Consider the following 12261-nt stretch of genomic DNA (forward strand, 5'->3'; position numbering starts at 1 on the left):
ATGATCACTTATGGAAAAGAAAGCCTTTCAATTGTAAAAAACAAAATGCACAGTACTTCACTATCAGGACATATAAAACACAGCACTACATGTCCCACCTTTTACATACACTGCACCCTACCCATGGGGCTACCTTGGGCCTACCTTAGTAGTGACTTACATGTAAAAAAAGGGAAGGTTAGGGCCTGGCAAGTGGGTGCATTTGTCAGGTTGACATGGCAGTTTAAAAATGTGCGCACATACACTACAGTGGCGGGTCTGAGACACATTTGAATGGCTACTGTGTGGGTGGCAAAATCAGTTCTGCAGGCCCACTAGTATGTATAGCAAACAACAATTTCTCAACAGGTACTATTTAACAGTTTTGGAAACCCTGCACATAAGTTGCAAAAGAATGAAACAGGGAGGCATCAATGGTTGTTGCAACATTTGCAAGGAGTGGTCTGTATTTAAACAAGGTGGAAAGAAGGCAATGACCACACTCAATTACATTAAATGTACGTGTAACCTTTACAGTCTGGCGCTTATTTGTGCTTGTGAAAAACAAGGTGAACGGTGCAAGGAACGAGTGAAGAACAGCGAAAATACGGAGCAAAAAGAACAAGAGAGTCAATATATACAAGAAACATGTTGTGGTTCCAATTCATTAGCAAGGAGTTTAAAGAGCGTAAGTGATTTTGGTGACCCACAAAAGTAGCGCTCAAAGTTGCGCTGAAAGGTCGATGGTGTTTCGACTTGTAGTCAATTCAGGTAATCTTCAGGACCAGGTTACGGTTTAATGGGTGCTGTATGGAAGTAAGAAAAGAATAGTAAAAAGGAAGTATCCCAGTCTGGTGAGGTCAAATATGGGGGACAAAGAAAGGAAGGAAAAAAGGGGACTACCTGTGTAAGTACCGGAAGGCAATTCTAGTGGGGGGAGCACCTTGGTCTAAGTGTGCTGAGGTGGGGAGCTGAATCCAAGAGGAGGAGAAGGCAATCTGTGAAAGGAGGGAGAGCTATTAGACTATAATATTACCATCAGTTTGAGAGAGAACAGTTCCAAACGTTTTTCAAAACATCTAAATGAGGGTGAGTATGTGAGGGAGACAGGAGCTCCAGGTTAAAAGCAAAGGTATAAGATGATCCCCATGCGGTGAGAAGTGGGAAGACTCACCAGTGGGTTACAATCACACAATGTCAAGGTAAATCATCCGACAAGAGGGCACGACTCGTGGAAATTGTGTTGCCCAAGTCCTATGTGGAAAATCCAATATATTTGGAAAAACCAGCATCATAGTTGAGACGTCCGGTCCCTATGACTGTAAAAGAAGACAAGTACATGGAGATTGATAAGGATAAGAGGTGGAACCTTGCTCGTATAAGCAGACCAGGGGGGCAAGATATCAAATGATTTTACCTAATTGCATGGTCAAGCAGGGTCAATTTAGTTGGGACAGAGGTCAGCCGAGGTTGGTACAATCCTCTGTAGGTCACAACTGCTGTGGTGTGAATACGAAGCGTGAGCCGGCAGGCTGGGGCTCAACAATTAAACAAGGAGATCTGGGCAGCGTTGGGACGACATGTGTGTGTGACTGCCAGGGCAGGGCAAATAAGGAGGAAAAGAATTATAGGGCCAGTCCACGGATGAGAGAAGGCAAGTGATGAAAGAGAGGGCTAGGGGTAGGAAGTCAGTTATGACAGAGAATGTACATAACTTGGAGACAAGACGAAGTATTGGGGTAGGGACAGGGAGTACAAAATACATATTTCATGCTGGATACATTTGTATAGATATTAAAGTGAGTAATATTGTAAGTAGGGAAAAAGGCAAGGGAAAAAAACCTACTAATATATTATCCAAATTAGAGACAAATTTTCATCGAAAATGGAAATAGTCATTTGCGATCAAATAATGAGAACAATATGACAAAATGAACCTAAGGGAATTAACAACTATATATCTCACACATTGGACAGATGAGAAACACATATATACATTAAGTTGCCACTGTTCATGCAACCAAGGCTCACAATTAAAGTTGGAGTGGAGTTGGTCAAAGCAACTCCACGGTATGTGCAATTATATAAACAGATATATAAACATGTAGAGCCTTGAAATATCACATATTAACATATTCATGATGTTTGGAAAAATAGAAGACGGGGATGAAAATAGAATTAGGTCAACTGATTTGCCAAGATGAGGGCATATTTCCTTAAGTTAAAGGTGTAAAATTAGATCTAAAACAGAAAATTAGTATATCAGGGGACCCGAATAATGTGGGCATAGATATGTATGTGTGTGTTACTATGTTCTTGGAAGACCATAGACCAAGAGAGAACTCATTAAATCAATATGGTATTGTTTAATTTGTCTAGGGTGCTGAGTCCTTGGTCTACTGAAATGCAGCGGGCAATCCATCTGCACTCACATATGTTAAGATGTTGATGCAGGTTGCCTCCACGTTGGGGTAGTGTTGTTAGATCAATGACCTGCCATGTCAAATCAGTCTTGCAGTGTCCTTTCTCATGGATAACCGATCATAATCACAATTTACACAAAGAGCATATGCACTTTAGCACAGATCAGTGGTGGTTAAGTACCCAGAGTCCTAAAGCCAACAAAATAGGTCAGAAAAGTAGGAGGAAGGAAGCTAAAAGTTTGGGGATCACCCTGCAACAAGGAACACTGAAGAAGCCCTACTAAGTATGCCATGCCATAGTGAAATCCCTGGAGCCAGTTTCAGCTTTAAGTCAGATTTTCAGGGGTCTCTTCACAAACTGAACTTTTTAGAATGTTTAGTAGTATTAGAAAAGTACTGCTCACGAGCTACAAAATGCTATTCTCTAACTTTTATGAGGATATCTATGCTTCCACTGCTCCTGTCCTTTCTATTTGGAGAACTCCAACCTTTTTGCAGAGATCTCTGCACATGTGTGCATATTTTCTTTTAACTAAATATGGGAGGGATGGAAGAGTGGCTGGAAAATGGGGAATGCTATCTAACAAACAGGAGGGGTTTAGGAAGAATGAAGGAGGGGTTAAGGGAAGGTCAGACACCCACACACAAGAATATGCCCTTGCTGTTTACAAACTGCACTTCTAAAGTTACTAGAGCCAAAAAAGACCTAGAACAAACATAAATGTACTCCAACTCAGCCTTTAAGTAAGTCCTGCATCACACATCGCTAACCACTGGTACTGCAAAACACACCCATAGAAAATAAGGGAGTCAACAAATAACCATAGACAGATTGGAAAATAAAGGAACCTTTATTTATTAAAGCTTAATAAAGCATGCTTTGATGCAAACCCCTATGATAACAACACTTGGATTGTTCTGAACTCCAATACCCATCTACAGATGAAATAAAAATTCAACACCAAACAATCTCATCCAGGCTAGCCACATAAGTAATGAGCTCATCCACCAAACAACTCATTCTGTGTTCAATATGTTGGTAAAGGCCTTTGTTTTGTTTGTCTCTCATTTTTATAAATAATTATTTGCAGAGGAGAGAGACGGTTTACAGACAAAGGATCAACATCTTTCGGAAGTCCAAGGAAACAATCAGAGCAACAGGGTGATTCATCTATAGCTCGCTTCCAGGCTATCACCACCCATGTCAAAATAGTGGCTACACTCTATTTCATGACCTGTGGAACCTTTCAGAGGGTCATCTCTAACAACATAGACATCTTAAAGACACGCCAATCTTGTTGCTTGCATCAGGTAGTGAGATGCGTCAATAGAAGAGTGGACCAGCTTATTGATATGCCATAGTCAGTGGTGGAAAGGCAGAGGTCGGCAAGGGAGTTTGGTTCCTTTGCTCACTTACCTCATATGAGGGACAATGACTGTACCCAGGTGGCATTTTAGCCACCTCACCGCACAGTACACCTTTTCCACAGCAGGCACCACTGGGACTCCATCAACATACAGGCTGTCTGTGATGTCAGGGGGTGCTCCACATATTTGCACTTTGTCTTTTCTGGAAGACCACACAGCAGCTGCATGTTCTCTCAGTCACCTTGCTTGGTTGCTGTGGACATCGGAGACATTTTGGTCATTGGTAAATAACAACATCTCCTTGTGAAGGTGCCATCTCAAACATATTCATTAATCAATACAACACAATGCATACACATTACCACGAAACACACTGAATATATGAAGACATGAAGTATTTCATTAGAGGCTGCTTTTAAGACATTTCTCATGTCTTTGCTGCAGGTGATGCTGGGTATCATCTCTCTATCCCTTTCCTCAAACCCTCCAGCTGTCCAAACACACTACTACAACAGAGGCAATAGGGCACACAAATCTACATGAACCATATTTGAATGCACATTTGGACTCCTTAAGTCATGATTCAGATGTCTTATCCATAGTGGGGCAGCTAGAGCCCTCCCCTAAAGTTGAATTCAAGATTTTGTAGGCTGTTGTGTATTGCACATTATCATCATGCGATGTTACTTACATATAGATCTTGACCCTGATCTATGCTTACATCCATTTACCTGGGTTGGGTACAGCATAGAGGTAAGGGTATACTGGCACAGTATTCACTAGCTAACTAATTGTTTTTCTGCAGCTACCAGCTTGGTTGCTACGTTTATATGGTTGGACAGTCTCTTCTCAATGATGAATGCTGTACTACCGCACCGTCCATATACCTTCTTGAGACAACTCTGTTTATTTTTTATAATGTCAGGAACAGACATGCTATGCACTAGTTAAAAATAAATTACCATTTCATTGTCTTTATTATGCAAACATTCATGTACAAGCTCTCACCTACTATACCAATGCCTAAGAACATATATACTCAAAAACGTGCTTCTAACAAATGTTTTACACAAACAAACTCAGATACAATTTTTAGAATCTGCTATATTTGGATTTCTCTACATCACAAGGTCTCCCTTCTACATGCAGAGGTTGCTCCTCGACACATAGAGTGTTTCTTCCTGCATTAGAAGTCTTGGCCCCACATGATATCCATAGTCAGCATGGAGATCTCTGCCTACCCCAACAAACAGAAAATTACTTATAGGCAGAGGAAGTCCGCTATTCTCTGGTCACCCTTTCACCACAACAGAATGCGCCTCCATCCTGCTGTTCCTTTCTTGATGAAAACATAAAACAGGGCTGAGAGCAAAAATAGGAGGACCCTCCAATTCACTGATGAAAATGTGGAGATTATTTGTGAGGGGATCCTCCAAAACTATCTTTAGTTTCATGGAAGGACTGAGACCCAGATGACCAATGTAGTGCAGCCAAAATTTGGCTAGTCATTGCCATGCGCTGCAGTAAAGTGGATGTCCACACCCAGGAGAAGAAGCTATGCTGCACGAACTGTGAGGACCATAATCTCTGTGCCCGCATTGAGACTGAAGACATTCTTGTTTTTGTGTTTGGCTACATTCTCGGCACCCTCGTATGACACCCCTGTACGGAAGAGTAGTAAAAGCAGCGTGGCTGACCCATGCCACAAAGCTGGAAGAGTTTGAGCAGCTGATAGGTGGTAAGTGTATTATTTGTAGCTGAGGGTAAAAATGTAATGACACCAGTGAAATTCACGTTATTTTGGTAATTTTATGTGCTATTACTAAGCCTGGGCAGAGTTTGTATAGCGGCGCTACGCGAAACTCCGCAAAGCAGTAAAATATCTCCGTAGCGCTATGCGGAGTTCCGCGAGCGGGCAGAGTTGCTAGTTCTGCTAGCTCGTGAGACGTTTCTGACGGTCAGCAACACGGATTGCGTGTTCGGGGGAAATATCGGGCAAACTTCACCACAGGTCACTCATTGGCCCAGCCATCTTGTTTTTCTTCTCTGTTATGGTCCTGGGCCTTTGTTTTTGATCCTCCCTAAATCTTTGGAATCCTTTGTTCCTAAAACTTTTTTTCTGATCTTTTTTATTTATTATCTACCCCTCTCTTCTTAAGTGTATATTTCTACGTTTTGTGAGTTTTTCAGTGTGTTTTTGTTCTGTTTTTCTATTACTTGCGTTTTTTTTACTTCCTTTCTTCTTCTCCTTACTTAATTTTTTAATTTATACATTTCCAGTACTGTTCCCCGCCCCTCCAGTATGATGATTACGACTCCGAATGCAAGCGCAGACCAGGGAAAGAGGAGGCGTCGCGCACAAGGGGTGCAGCCCCGGGACTTGTTTTCGGAGGTGGAAGTTGTTGCACTTGTTTTTTTTGTTCTGCACTACCTCCCCTCCACCCTGGCAGCAGGCGGCAGGCCTGGGTCTAGGTGCAGGCTTCGGTAGCATCACCAGCTGTGGGTGAGGGTGCACTGGGCAGTGTTTCGCTGATCTGGGGTCCAGCACACCCATAACCAACTGACGCACCAGTGGTCCAATATCCTGGACCGAGAGCAGGACCTGCTGGACCAGCTCGGTGTTGAGGTCGCGGGGCATGGTGAGTAGCTAATTATTACTATTGTGTGTTCAATATTATTACAAATATGTTTCTTTTCCAAGTAGCAAGAAGGCTGCTGCTTACATGCAGGTAAGTCACGTTAAAAAATCTTATATTATGTTATTGTTATTCTTCTAGACAGCTGCTTGGCGCTACTGATCGTACTTGCTTGCAACTTTGCGCTTGCTTGGGCTTATTATGTACGAGAGGTTAGAGAACTTAAGCTAGGTAATGCAGACTAGAGAGACTCCTTTCCTTTGTACTGTCACTAAGATAGTGGTAGTTAGTTAAGTTAGTCAGTTAGTTAGTTACTTAGTATTAGCTGGTAATTTAGCGGCTCACGTGACACGTCCTCTCATGTGACTTCAGTCTTTGACTCCTTAATAGAAACTTTTTTTTGATCGTATAGTGAATGAATAGCAACCAACCAATTTGGTGTATGCAATATTCATGCGTCCATCTATGCATTTAAGAAGACTAAATGCAGACCTAGTTAATTGGCCTGTCACAAGGGGTTAGATGATTACGAATGAGATTGGAGTTCAGAACTTAGAAGCAAATATCATTTTTTTGCAATTCATTCCTAAGCCTTTGGAATAGGTGAGCTAGGTAGGTTTAGGATTCAGTAATTGAAATGGAATTGTGGAATAATAAAGATAGAACGGTCCGCAACCACAATACTAGTCTACTACTAGTCGATCTGAATTAAGAATGGCCATTGCTATTGTAATTGCCATTTTCTGTAAAAATATTTTTGGAGCAATTATTTATTATTTATTTAACATCAATCCCTTTTTGTCTCTGCAATTATGTATGTATGTATCAACATTTATAGAGCGCACTGCAACCCTACGGGCATCCTGGTGCTAGCGACACAGTGAAGGGAAGGAGGGCAGGGGATTATACTTTAGGGAAGAGCCAGGTCTTGAGCTGCTTACGGAACGCTGTCAGTTCCTGAACCTGTCTTAGCGCCAAGGGAAGGCTATTCCACAAACGAGCGGCTGCAGTGCTAAAAGCTCGTCCCCTCAGAGTGGATCTCTTCGTCTTAGGAATCTTGGCCAGCCTAGCTGCCGAAGAGCTCAGGCTACGCGTGGGAACGTACCAGCTAAATAGATTTTGCAGCGGTCCAGGACCAAGGCCATGAAGAGTTTTAAAAACTATGCACAAAGATTTAATCAGGATTCTCTGTTGCGCAGGGAGCCAATGGAGTTCAGACAGTGCCTTAGTGCTAGAGGATATGCGCGGTCTCAGAAGGACAAGTTTTGCAGCAGCTGCCTGAATACGTTGAAGTCGCTGGATCAAAAATCCAGGGCACTCAAGCAGCAACGCATTGCAGTAATCTAAACGGCTAAGGATAGTACACCGAACCACTGTTCCTCTAACATAGGGGGGAAGCAGTCGTAAGCCTCTCATAATCATGTGGCAATTCGAGGCCACTTTGTTGACATGCGACTCAAGACTCAGCTTCTCATTGAAACAGACCCCCAGATTACGCACAGTCTTCACTGGAACCAGGGGTGTGTCCAAGGGAAGAGGCCAAAAATTGGAAGGCAACGCTTGAGGCAGTTTACCCGCTGAGCAATGTAGGATCTCAGTCTTGGCACTGTTAAACTGCAGGGCATTATTTTTCAGCCAAGACGTCATTTCCAACATGCAATTGTGGAAGGCAGTTAAAGAGTCCACCTGGTCGCCTTCCAAGGAGATAATCAACTGCGTGTCATCAGCATAGTTGACTGCCATAATGTTGCTAGAATTGATAATTTTGACTAACGGTCGCATGTATACGTTAAACAGAACCGGGCTGATTGAAGAGCCCTGAGGGACACCATGTTTATTAGGCAGGAAATCAGATTGATACGAAGGCAAAGATACTGCTTGCCGTCTGTCCGAGAGATAGGAGCAGAGCCACTTCAAAGCCAAATCTGTGACCCCCACCTCCTCAAGCCTATGCAGGAGGATGTCGTGGTTAACTGTATCGAATGCGGCGGATAAGTCTAGCAATATCAAGGTTGCAGAGTGCCCCCTATCCGCACGCATCCGAAGGTCATCCAAGGCGGTAATCAGTGCAGTTTCGGTTCCGTGCCCTCGGCGGAAACCAAATTGATTCTCCTCCAGCTTGCAATTGCTCTCCAGGAACCCCGAGAGCTCCTGGCTGACCAAACGCACAACTATCTTAACCGGAAAAGGCAGCAGAGAAATAGGACGATAATTCCCGTAGCAAGTGGGGTCCAGCGAGGGTTTTTTCAGAAGAGGAGAGACCAGTGCATCCTTCCAGCAAGCCGGGACCACACCACTAATTAAAGACTAATTAATAATCTGATGAAGGTGCGGAAAAGTTTCCGACCCTAATTCCTTCCAGAGTTTCTGCGGGATGGGATCCAACGGAGAGCCAGAGCATACTTTCTTGGCCATGTTGGAGAACTCCTCCAAAGGAGGGCAGGTCCAGTGATCGAGACAAGGCCCTGCCAGAGGCTCTCGATTTATCCTAGGGTGTGTGCCACCGAGCGGATCAGCTATCAATAAATCTGCTCCAGCCTTAATACTAATCACGGGGTCAAATTGCAGACCCTCTATGATTCCCTTTATTTTATTATGAAAAAATGTTTTACATGATCAGCATCCACGGACAAGAAGAAGATGGGGTGGTCCGAGGTGGTTGCTGGAGCTGGATGTACCTCCCAGCAGTAACAACGCTCCTATGCAGATGGCTCTGCCGGCCCCTGTAACTCCTCCTGTTGTTAATATTAATATATATTTCCCTAACTTTTACAGCTCCTTATTTACAATTATTATTTCTATTTCCTAATTTTATCCCTGCATTACCTACCAACCTAGTAATTTATATTTCTAGTGTCTGTGTTTTTTTACATGAAATCAAACTCTGACTTTGTATTGGTCTGTCTCTAGCTTGCTTTCTTCTGGTTTTTCAGTCAGCTTTCCCTCTCCCCTTATATATTTTGTGGACTGCCTAGTGGTGGTACTGTAAGACTCAGAGAACCCATTGGTCCTTACTACTACTAGCATTAGAACAACTACTCTGTTCTGCAGATTCAGATTGCATGCCCAAGTAAAGTATTCTATGTTTGTTGAGAGGAGAAGGCTTTCTTTTCTTTTACTTTCTCATGCTTTAGCAGTAAATGATGATCACGTTGGACACCCCAAAGCTGTGTATTTTATTTTTTCTTGTCTAGGCCTAGTACTATCAGCAGTTGATGGTGAACAACTGATTACCTTGCACCATGGTTGGAAGGAAGTATGAGGAGGAGGAGTAGGAGGACGGCACCATTATATTTTCCAACCAAGAGATCTCATGTCCGAATGTCCGCCAAGTTCAAAAACTCAGATTCCCCAATAGCTCTAACCACTGAGTCCAGTCCTTTGGGTTATCCTCTTCTTGAGAGGCTTTTCAAAAATTGCCACCAACAAAATGCCCAAACGGATATTTTATTATTTTTGATAGGACATACTGTCTACTGTACTCTAGTACCCGAATTGTAGTGATGTGTGCGGTGTAAGTATTGTATTCTCAATCTTGCTAGTGAAAAAAATAAATAGGGGGAGGCGTTCAGGGCATCTAAAAAATGTGAAATGTTTTTTCTAGATGTACCGACCACCAGTGCCGGGGCCAGCGGCGAAGGCGACGCCAGCCAGGAGGGAGCTGAGGCGGCAGCTGAAGGGGATGAGCCAGCAGCAGTGGCAGGCAATGGTAAGTCATATTCCTTAGCTATTGACAATGAATACACTCTCTGCAAGGGTGTACTCTGTACTGTTGAAACTAAGTTGTTGTGAACAGTTGAAGAAGACACCCTTTACTCAGCAATAGCATTAGTGGGAGTTGAGTCACTAATGGCCTCTTGTATCTTCAACTTAGCAGAGAAAGTTTTATGAAGAAGAGTAAGAGTCAAACGACCTTGATGAGTTGATAGAAAAGGAGAAGTAGTATATAATACTTTATTCGATATAAAATATCATAAAAGTACAAGCATGATTGGTTCATCAATAAAAACCTGTCATAATACAACATGTAGCAATATAAAAATAAGAATTTAAAAAGGGAATATGTACAAATAAAAAACCATAAAAAGCACTTCCTATTGAGGCCTTAGCAATCTAGTACGCGTCGACCAGGCGCACCCCAGAAATTTGGCTACCCCACAGACCATGGCAAGGGAAGAGGCATCGGTTAAAATAGTACGTAGCGCCACCCTATAATTCACAAAACCCAGATTTCTACAGATTGGGCTAAGCCATTTCCTCTTTTCCGCCCTATAGATCGGGCACGCAAAGAGGAAATGGGAGATGGATTCGTTGGGGGCGTAGCACCCAGGGCAGTTGGCGGATGTTATGCCCTGATTTTTCCAACCTGCTACCAAAACGATAGAAAAGGGAAAGAAGGATGGAAGGAAGAAGGACAGGGGACATGTAATATATGACTGGCAGAGAAGGATGCGTGGCTGAAGAAATGGGGCATGGGATGCATATTGGTGGCTGATAGGATGCATGAGTGATTGAAGGATGGGTGAAAGGTGAAAGAAAGGATGCCTGCCTTAGTATGTCTGTCTAGGCTGCAAGCTGACTGAGCAGGCATGCCTACAAGATTAATTTAGCTAAACAAGAAAGAGAAGAAGGATACTTCTCTACTCCATAGTGCCTAATGCCTGAAACTCTAATCAAATCCAAATCTTAGGGGCAGAGGAAGTGAGGATACCACGAATGTTATGTACTGCTAGTGCTACTATAATTTTATGTGTATAATTTTGTGTTGCTGTTTTGCTAAGAGTATTGGTTACAATTGTCATTTTTTCTTTCTTGATATAGCAACTCCTTCCCAACCCAACAGGCAGGACTGAGCAGCCAAGACCGGGCAACGGAAGCTGGAGGCCATCATGGATGAATATCGGCAGCTGGTGGCTCTGGCAGAAGTGAAGGAGGAGGCAGCAGCTGTAGACTCCAACCCCCTGGGCCCTAGCCAGGCCCCCCCAGTGCCTCCGGTGGTACGGCGCTGTGGTCTTGCAGCCGCCCGCTGAAAGTCAACAACTGCTGCCCACCCCTGTTGGACCTGTAAAGACTTTCAGCACTGCATGCTCCTCCAGATGGCGCACCTAGGGGGCAGGATGGAGGAGCGATTCCACCTTCTAGAGCGCAAGAAATGACTAGTCCGTCGCTAGGCCTCAGTCTCTTGACTCTTGCCCCTTTTTAAATCTTTTTTGGGTGGGTGGGAGTGTGACTTGTTGGGGAGAGGTTGGGAATGTGGGAGTTGGTGAAAACTTGGGTGTTCTTTTTTTACTTTTGCTTTTATGGACAATTTATTTTGGACTTGCTTTACTGGACATTGGTTGGGGTTAGGGAGAGGGGTGGGTCAGGTGTTGTGGCTTTCTTTCCTTCTAGTTTTTATATTTGTTAGGGTAATACATTATTTATAGTTTTACATATGATGTAAACCTTTTTTGGGGGGGGTTACTCTTTTACTTCACATTGTTTCCTTTGCTGCAGGGCCACAGCCAGTTTTTGAAATCTGCCAATAGTGTACCACACCAACAGATAGATGAAGTACCCTCACTTGTCTTACTACTGTCAGTCTTTCCACCTAGTCTATGCAGTCTGCAACTAAAACCCCTATGGACTTTGAAGGGTGTGGGTGTGTTAATTTCCCTAGTATATACATTATTGCATCCCCCACACTTCTTCTCTTACCTGTGATTGATGATTAGCCATAGAGATGGCTGCATGCTGATGGTTTGGTTTTCCAAGGTGCCATGGTGGTGGTAGTAGTAGTAGACAGTAGCATTTGCAAAAAAAGAAAATGAGACAGTCTCCTGAGGGACACTAGGAAACGACCAGTAGAAGTACAG

This window comes from Triturus cristatus, chromosome 11, assembly GCF_964204655.1.
Source record: "Triturus cristatus chromosome 11, aTriCri1.1, whole genome shotgun sequence".
NCBI lineage: Eukaryota > Metazoa > Chordata > Amphibia > Caudata > Salamandridae > Triturus > Triturus cristatus.